This window comes from Bos javanicus, chromosome 19 (genome assembly GCF_032452875.1).
Source record: "Bos javanicus breed banteng chromosome 19, ARS-OSU_banteng_1.0, whole genome shotgun sequence".
In the NCBI taxonomy this organism is placed as follows: domain Eukaryota; kingdom Metazoa; phylum Chordata; class Mammalia; order Artiodactyla; family Bovidae; genus Bos; species Bos javanicus.
This window is the reverse complement of record NC_083886.1, coordinates 57,691,942-57,699,448: the sequence shown is the minus strand read 5'-3', so window position 1 is coordinate 57,699,448 and position 7,507 is coordinate 57,691,942.

The following is a 7,507-nucleotide window of genomic DNA, read 5'->3' as shown; positions in this document are numbered from 1 at the left end:
GAGCAAGCAAATAAATTCATACATATACAAAAGTAGAGAGAACAGCCCGATGAACCATCATAGAGTCATTACTCAACTTCAACAATTAACCAATTCCTGGTCAGTCTCCTTTTCCTCTATATCTGCACCTAAGTGGTGCTGTTACTGAGTCTAAAAATTAATTGATTCCCTAATATCTTCCAAAGGTTATTAATCAATGAGTTTATTATTGTCATTATGAATACGTATTTTATATCTATCATTATGAACACATAGATTTGTGTCTATCAGTCTGAACACTGTATTACTGTTTGTCCTTTTTCAATCCACTGTGATTTCCATCCACAGTAATTATTATCCTAATTGATACTCATATTTTCCCATCGTTGGCCAGTGGGTGCCTATTTAAGTTGGAACCTGAATCTTTTTGACACACCGACTAGTTTCCTTGTTTTCTGGCATGACAAAGCGTTCTAGGCTCCTCACAATTTTCTGCACAGCTTTATTGAGGTGTAACAGACATACAGTTGACACGTTTCCAAAGTGAACAATTTTATGTTTTGACCTGCAGTGTACATTACCATGAGAGAGTGAACATACATCCATTGCCTTCAACGATTCCTCATGCCTCTTTACGATCCCTCCCCCTTGCCCTCTTTTGTCAGTTCCCAAGCAATCTCTGATCTGCTTTCTGTTAGTTTGCCATTTTATAGACTTCCATATAAATGGAATTATACATGACATGACATTCTTTTTGTCTGGCTCCTTTCCCTCAGTATAATTATCTAGAGATTCATCCATTAGTGTGTATTATTTTTTAATATTATTATTTTGGGTCGTTGTTGCTACACGAGGGCTTTCCCTAGCTGCGGCAAGCGATGGCCACTCTCTAGCTGTAGCTCGGGCTTCTCGTTGGAGTGGCTTCTCTTGGAAGCACCAGCTCTGAAGTGTGGGGGCTCCAGTAGTTGCTACACGTGAGCTCAGTAGTTGTTTTCACGGGCTTAGTTGCCCTGCAGTACGTGGGATTTTCTGGGACCAGGGATGGAACCAGTGTCCCCTGCATTGTAAGGTGGAGTCTTAATCACTGTATCAGTAGGGAAGCTGTGTGTGTTATTAATTGACCCCCTTTTATTGCTGAGTCATATTCTATTGTGTGGGTATACAATAATTTTTTTTTAATCCATTCACCAAGATGGACACTTGGGTTGCTTCCAGTTTTTGGCTCTTACAAATGAAGCCCTATTGATAGGGACAGAGTAGGAGAATGAAATAGTTTCAAAATCCTGCTAGGGGATAAAAGACAGAAAGGGAATTTTAAGGGAATTGGGGAGACTGTTGTAAGCTAATAACTACTCAGGAAAAGAATCGAGTAACCTAGCAAAAAAGAAATGCAAGTAGGCAAAGAGGTTGTCTGAGGAGGCTTTACAAATAGTTGAGAAAAGAAGAGAAGTGAAAGGCAAGGGAGAAAAGGAAAGATATACTTAACTGAGTGCAGAGTTCCAGAGAATAGCAAGGAGCAATAAGAAAGCCTTCTTAAATGAACAATGCAAAGAAATGGAGGAAAACAATAGAATAGTAAAGGTTAGAGATGTCTTCAAGAAAATTCGAGATATCAAGGGAACATTTCATGCAAAGATGGGCACAATAAAGGACAGAACTGGTAACAACCTAACCAAAGCAGAAGAGATTAAGAAGAGGTGGCAAGAATATGTGAAGAATTATACAAAAAAGATCTTAATGACCCGGATAACCATGATGATGTGGTCACTCACCTAGAGCCAGACATCCTGGAGTGTGAAGTCAAGTGGGTCTTAGGAAGCATCACTACGAACAAAGCTAGTGGAGGTGATGAAATTCCAGCTGAGCTACTTCAGATCCTAAAAGATGATGCTGTTAAAGTGCTGCACTCAATATGCCAGCAAATTTGGAAAACACAGCAGTGGCTACAGGACTGGAAAAGGTCAGTTTTCATTCCAATCCCAAAGAAGAGCAATGCCAAAGAATGCTCAAACTGCTGTACAGTTGCCCTCATTTCACTTGCTAGCAAAGTTATGCTCAAAATCCTTTAAGCTAGGCTTCAGCAGTAGGTAAACTGAGAACCACAAGCTGGGTTTAGAAAAGGCAGAAGAATCAGGGATCAAACTGCCAACATTTGTTGGATCATAGAGAAAGCAAGGGAACTCCAGAATATCTATTTCTGCTTCATTGACTGCGCTAAAGTCTTTGTGTGGATCACAACAAACTGGAAAATTCTTAAAGAAGTGGGAATACCAGACGACTTTACCTACCTCCTGAGAAATCTGTATGCAGGTGAAGAAGCAACAGTTAGAACCAGAAATGGAACAATGGATTGTTGAAAATTGGGAAGGGAGTATGTCAAGGTTGTATATTGTCACATTGCTTATTTAACTTATATGCAGAGTATATCATGCAAAATGCGGGGCTCAGTGAATTGCAAACTGAATCAAGATTGCCCGGAGAAATATCAACAACCTCAGATATGCAAATGATACCACTGTAATGGCAGAAATTGAAGAGGAACTAGTCTCTGAATAAGGGTGAAAAAAGAAAGTGAAAAAGTTGGCTTACAACTCAACATTCAGAAAACTAAGATCATGGCATCCGATCCCATCACTTCATGGCAAATAGAAAGGGAAAAAGTAGAAGCAGTGACATATTTTATTTACTTGAGCTCCAAAATCACTGCAGATGGTGAGTGCAGCCATGATATTAGAAGATGTTTGCTCCTTGGAAGAAAAGTCACGACAAAGTTAGACATCATATTAAAAAGCAGAGATATAACTTTGCCAACAAAGGTCCGTATAGTCAAAGCAATGGTTTTTCCAGTAGTCATGTATGGATGTGAGAGTTGGACCATAAAGAAGGCCGAGCGCCAAAGAATTAATGCTTTCGAATTGTGGTGCTAGAGAAGACTTTTGAGATTCCCTTGGACTGCAAGGAGATCAAACCAGTCAATCCTAAAGGAAATCAACCCTGAATGTTCATTGGAACGACTGATGCTGAAGCGCCAATACTTTGGTCACCTGATGCGAAGAGCTGACTCATTGGAAAAGATCCTCATGCTGGGAAAGATTGAGGACAAGAGAAAGGGGCAGCAGAGGATGAGATGGTTGGATGGCATCACTGACTCAATGGACATGAATATGAGCAGACTCTGGGAAATAGTGAAAGACAGGGGAGCCTGGCGTGCTGCAGTCCATGGGATCGCAAAGAGTCAGACATGACTTAGCGACTGAACAACAACAAACCCAGCAACAATCTACTCTGCCCTGAAGGAAGACTGGGCACATTGAAGCCCCAGACACACTCAACCACAAAGTCATGATAGTTAAAACACAACACAGTCGGGACTTCCCTCGCGTTCCAGTGGCTGGGACGCCACGCTCCCGGTGCAGGGGGCCTGGGCTTGACCCCTGGTCAGGGATCTAGATCCTGCATGCCACAGCTAAGAGTTTGCATGTGGTAACTAAAGATCTGGCATGCCTCAAGGAAAATCGCAGATCCAAGTGCAGCAACTAAGACCTGGTACAGCCACATAAATAAATTTAAAAAACCCACAAACACGGAAGGCAATAGGCATCAGGTGTACATCTTGTTACATGAAGTCAGGGAGTTAGTAGTCCTTGAAGAGTAGCTCTTCTGCAGGTAGCCAAGACAGGAATGGAGGTGAAAGGGGAAAGAAAACTAGGTGAAAGAGGACATTATACCAACACCTGAGGTGATATTTTAGTACATGTTGTTGTGTGTGTGCTCAGTTGCTAAGTCATAGCCCACTCTTTGCAGCCCTATGGACCAACCTTTGGCTAATAGGCATATGATTTCAATAGTGCCATGGCAGTCCTTATTAGACCATATAGGGTTAAAGGAGGAACTAATGATGGAGGTCTTGACATCTACCCAAAAATGAGGAAGAAGTTGGTCTTTTCTCCTCCCTACAGTTTCTCTGATTATACAAACGTATCTGAGTGTATTCTGGGGGCTGTGCTCCCTTGCCTGCCTGCTTGTAGCTGTCACAAGCACTCTATGCTAATACACTCCCTCATTGCCTGCCACTTCACCTCTTAGCTCTCATCGGATTCGTTCTGCACTGAGACAGAAGAACTCTAACTTCAGGAAGTCCTCGGACCAGGTGTGCAGTTTCAATTAAAAGACAGTGGATTCGAGTCTCCTCCTCGGTCAAGGATTGTGGATTCAAGTCCCCATCTGAGGTGTGACTGGGTTCGAGTCCCACCTGAAGGAGTGTGGTTTAACTGTGCATATTCGTATATATCTCTGTATGGACAGCTGTGTTAATTTCTCTTGGGTACAGACTAGGAGTGAAATGTCTAGAGCATAAGGTCAATGTGAATTTAACCTTTGAAGATACGGCCAAACTGTTTCCCAAAGTGGTTGTGTATTTTACTTTCCCCGGGCAGTATGACCGTCCTAGTTCCTCCACATCCTTGGTAAGGTCATTTTTAAGACATTTAACCATTTCCCGAAACACAGAGTGGTGTCTCATCATTTTTTTTTTAATCTTTTGGCCACACCCCAAGGCATGTAGGATCTTAGTTCCATTTGCCCTGTCAAAGCAGCGTGTGCTAACTATTGGATCAGCAGGGGAGTCCGCAGAATTTCTTAATTTTAATGAAGTCCAATTTATTGAGTTGTTTCCTTTTATGAATTTTTTTTTTTTCCTGCACCACGTGGCATGCGGGATCTTCTCCTCCAGGGATGGAACCCCTGCCCCCTGCACTGGAAGCACCAGGAAAGTCCGGGTCATGTTCTTGGAATCATACCTGAGAACTCCTTGCCTGTCCTAAGGATTTGAATTTTTCTCCTGTGTTTTCCAATAGAAATTTTACAGTTCTAGTTTTTTGTTTTTGTTTATTTATTTAGCTGTGCCAGGTCCTAGTTGCAGCACGTGGGATCTTTAGTTGTGGCATGTGGGATCCAGCTCCCCAACCAGGGATCGAACTCTGGGCCCCCTGCATTGAGATCTCGGAGTCCTAGCCACTGGACCACCAGGGAAGTCCCTAGTTCTAGGTTTTACATCTAGGTCTCTGACGCATTCGGGGTTAATTTTGGTGTAAGGTGTGACATATGGGCTTCCTAGGTGGCACTAGTGGTAAAGAATCTCCCTGCCAATGCAGGAAACGCAAGAGACCTGGGTTTGATCCCTGGGTCGGAAAGATCCCCTGGAGAAGGGCATGGCAACGCACTGCAGGATTCTTGCCTGGGAAATCCCCTGGACAGAGGAGCTTGGCAGGCTCCATGGAGTCGCAAAGAGTCGGACATGACTGAGTAACTCAGCACGCATGCACACCTCCTTCATTTGGATATTATTCCAATACCTGGAACACTGGTTTTTATTGAAAAGTCTATTTTTTCCCCCCCACTGAATTGCCTTTTGCACCTTTGCTGAAAATGAGTTGATCATAGGGACACAAAATTTTTACTTCTGCTTTTTTCCTCTCAGCGTAAATGCTACAAGCATCGTCCTCATGGGAATAAAATATTAAGGTGGCCCACAGTAGACAGAGCCTGGTACAGAAATGTGACTTCCTGTTCTTGAAAATGTCCCCCACTGTGTCCTCAGGGTCACCTTTGTCATCAGTCACTTCCTCTGTCTCCTTGCTTAGAGATTGCTTTATTTCCCCCATGAAAGCCCCGCCTGTGTTACATCTTCATTTTCCAGCAGTTTTGTGGACTGGCCATTAACTTTTCTCCAGATAAGGTTGTTGGCTATTGAGATCTTCAATTCTACTTTGTTCTTCTGGATTAGAACAAGCCCACATTAAAAAAAAATTTTTTTTTCATTTATTTATCTTTGGCTGTGCTGGGTCTTTCTTCATTGCTGTGTGCGGGCTTTCTCTGGTTGCAGCGAGCAGGAGGCTGCTCTCTAGTGTCTAGTTGCAGCGTGTGGGTTTCTCTTCTGGCTTCCAGGCTCTAGAGCATGGTTTTCAGTAGTCGGGATGCACAGGCATGTGGGATCCTCCTAGACCAGGGACGGAACCCATGTCCCCTGCACTGGCAGGTAAATTCTTAACCACTTAACCACCAGGGAAGTCCCAAGCCCACATTTTAGAATAAGTTTCCCAATGGTCATTCAACAGATAAGCCAGCAGGACTTTTGGCCACAGGCTAATTGTAGAGTGAGTTAGATTGAGGGAACCACAGAGCATCAGAACTAAAAAGACTCAGAGCCAGGGGCCAGGGGCCAGAGGGACTAGGTGATTCACCCAAGGTCCCCCAAGGTCAGATGGCAAATTGGTGACCAAGCTGAGGTGAGATTAATGGCAGGTTCCGGTTTTCTCGGGCTTACACCCTGGTTCTAGTTTTTGCATATTGGAAATCTGGTCATTTCATTTTAAGTTTAAATATACTAAGTAAATCAAATCATGTGAAAAGAGAAACCGGAAAATAATGGTTCCCGTCAACTTGGGGAAGTGAATCCTTCTGTGACTTCATCATCATTTACCCAAAGTAGACTATTAAAAGTTCCTTTGGACTTCCCCTGCCTTGGCGGAGGGAGTAAACACCTCCTTGACCTTGACCAAATAGAGCTGGTATTTATCAGCTCTCTAGATCTTTGTCAATGAAGATTAAGAGGTTGGGAACTTCCCTGGTGGTACAGGGGTTAAGAGTCTGCCCACCCATGCCAGGGGACATGGATTCAATCCTTGGGCCAGGAAGATTCCACGTGCTGCGGGGCAACCAAGCCTGTGCCCACAGCTACTGAGCCTGTGCTCTTAAGCCTGGGATCCGCAACTGCTGAAACCTGCCGGCTCCAGAGCCCACGCTCTGCAGCAGGAGACGCCACCGCAACAAGAGGCCTGCGCACCGCAACGGAAGAGTAGCCCCCACTCACCGCAACGAGAGAAAGCCCCGACAGCAATGGAGACCCAGCGAGGCCATAAATAAAGAAATAATTTTTTAAAAGATTCATCTCTTATTTAAGGAAAAAAAAAAAGATGAAGGGCTTGAACGACAGGGTGTTCCAACCCTTGCCTGTGCTGTCTCTCCACAGGTCTAAAATCATCTGCGTTTTTAATAAGCCTCTCAAGTGTTCTTAACTTCAGCTGACACAAGCATCATCTGGGATGCTTAATAAAAATGCAGATTACCCTATCCTTCAGGACATTTTGGGCTTCCCTGGTGGCTCAGCTGGTAAAGAATCCGCCTGCAATGTGGGAGACCAGGGTTCGAGCCCTGGGTTGGAAAGATCCCCTGGAGGAGGGAAAGGCTCCCCACTCCAGTATTCTGGCCTGGAGAATTCCATGGACCATATATGGGGTTGAAAAGAGTCGGACATGACTGAGCAACCTTCACTTCAGGACATTTGTCCTAATCAAGCAGATCTGCCGCGTGGTCTGAGCATATTGATCAGTGGCCCTCATTTGGAAAGAGACTGACTTCGGGATCTACTTCTCAGTTGATTATCCTAAGTAGCCCTTGTTTCTTCCTCCTTTCTGATGACTCAGAATGAGATGAAGGGACTCTCACCCATCATTTATTTTCCCCCATT